This window comes from Olea europaea, unplaced genomic scaffold (assembly GCF_002742605.1).
Source record: "Olea europaea var. sylvestris unplaced genomic scaffold, O_europaea_v1 scaffold17779, whole genome shotgun sequence".
Lineage (NCBI taxonomy): Eukaryota > Viridiplantae > Streptophyta > Magnoliopsida > Lamiales > Oleaceae > Olea > Olea europaea.
In genome coordinates this window covers 1-2,222 of record NW_019235512.1, presented here as the reverse complement: position 1 = coordinate 2,222, position 2,222 = coordinate 1, and the positions used below count along the sequence as shown (strand labels likewise).

At 35.1% G+C, this 2,222-nt stretch overlaps 1 long non-coding RNA gene across 1 annotated transcript; it reads left to right on the top strand.

Annotated features, from left to right (window-relative positions):
* Positions 1-607: 607 nt before the first annotated feature.
* LOC111378151 lies at positions 608-1,643 on the top strand. Its single transcript, XR_002699819.1, has 3 exons — positions 608-739; positions 857-975; positions 1,328-1,643. It is a non-coding gene; the product is annotated as an uncharacterized LOC111378151 (long non-coding RNA).
* Positions 1,644-2,222: the final 579 nt, after the last annotated feature.

Sequence of the window (2,222 nt, the reverse complement as noted above, 5' to 3'; positions counted from 1 at the left end):
ATGCTCTTAATACTAGCCTATCCTCAGCAAAAAATAAAAAAAATTCTTTTGCTAAACCTTCATTTTTGCAGTATAATATTATTAGAGTTTGACTAGATGTAATTAGATCGCATTGATTGGCTCAAGTGTTGGAGTCTTTTTGAAATAGCATATTCTCTGCTTTGCATTTTTCTTAGCAGAATAGGACGATTGCATCTTCAAAAATCTATAATTGAAAAAGTGCCCCCAGACCTGCCCACCGATTATGGCCTAAATCAGAAAAATCTAATAACTGATTATTTGAAGAAGCTGCACCATACGTGTTCATGAATAGATCATTAGGTCTAGCTTTTATTTTTTATTCAGGAAGCATTACAGATGTGTTTTTCTCGCCATTTAATTATTGTGCACCGGATTGCTGGAAAAGTATATGGCGAAAGAACTTATAATTTTTGTGCATTTAGTGCTTGTTTGATAAATTTTGCTAGTTGGTCAAACTTCGATCTATACACATTTCATGAAACCCACAACTTTTATCACCTTTTCAACCACATCTTTCGTCAACGTTTATCAAAATTTGCTAAAACTTTTATAAAAAGCTTTCTAACTACCCCTTAACAATTTGTTTCTGTCTTTTGTCCCCCCATCAGGTGTATATATATTCCAGCGGCAGCAGATTGGCACAAAGGCTTTTGTTTGGTAATACAAATTATGGGGACCTGCGCAAATACTTGTGCGGGTTTTTTGATACTACAGTGGGGTAAACTTTACGCTTCCATGAAAATACTCGAAGTTCGAATTTGTTTCTCTTTATCTTTGTCCGAAAATCTGTCCTACATTACAGTAGTACGGTAAAATTTCTCTCTGTTGCTCGCAGGAATAAGAAAGAATCAAAAAGTTACGTTGAAATCAGAGAATCTCTTGGAATAGATAATCCTTCAGAGATTCTATTTGTCACTGATGTCTATCAAGAAGCTACAGCCGCGAAATCAGCAGGTAGCGTGCTGCTTTCAAATTCTTTTTCGTAAAGCTTTTATGAATTAAAGTCAAGACTTAGCTCAAGTGGTAAGAGCATGAGACTGATGACTTGGTTTCGAGCCTCTTTAGGGGAGAGTGAAATCCTTTGATTCTCTTTTAAATATAGAGTAAAAAAAATCAACTATGAATTAATTGCATGTTTGGGAGGTGATCAAGTAAAATTAAAGTGATTATAAGTTGAGGATCCTATGAAATGTATGGATAATAGGTGGATAGTAGTTATAAGAAGCGAACAAGTTCTCTACTGTTCAGTTAGAAACATATTTAACCTGGATTCTCTGTAAATTCATCTATTGCCCTTATATTTCAGGTCTGGACGTGATAATTTCTATCCGGCCCGGAAATGGACCTCTTCCCGGGAATCACGGGTTCAAGACTGTTAAGTCATTTTCAGAAATTTAAGTAGGGATTTAGTTTACTGTAAACTTCTCATTTTCTTGTGCCATAAACACATGATCCCAGGAGAAACATTAAATCAGGTTATTTGTAGGCAAACTACTGATAACTTTCTGTTTTTTGCTTGCTTGGGTTTTCGGTGTATTTCACTTACATATAATGAATATTATGTGCAATAATGTAGATGGTGCTTTCTGATATTTATCCTTCAATAACAAGAGTTGGTTGCAGCTCAAATTTTAGTAAATTATCGACATCAACAGTCCTAATCTCCTACTCTTAGTGGACAGGATAAAAAAAATTTACCGTTACGCGTCAAGAGAACTTTAGTTATGGGTCTCTGAATTTATAACTAAGAGCTTGTTTGAGCTAGCTTATGCTTTTGTTTTTTGTTGACGAGTTTCTCGAGAAATTCATATTGAGTCAGCTTTCTTTAAAAAGAAAGAATTAAGCCTCCTATACAGGCCCCTTTGTACAGGGCTTGTACAGGGGCTTTCACATGGGGGTGGACCTCACATATGTGTGCACTTGTATAGATCTTGTGCAAACAGGTAAAACAATTGAAAAAGAAATTCAAAAGTAACTTTTGACTTTGCAAAGTTCTATCAAATGGTCTTTAAAGTGTTTTTAACACAATGGATCTGTGTGCGAAGTTGGCTGCCATCTGTAAACTAATATTGCAATGATTAACAATCTTCGATGATAAATCGACTGTTGCTCCAAGACATCTAGCAATTGCCATGTGATATAAAATGGTGAAGAAATTTTTCAAGATGATTTGATTTATGGGGAATTTGCAACTTCAGCAT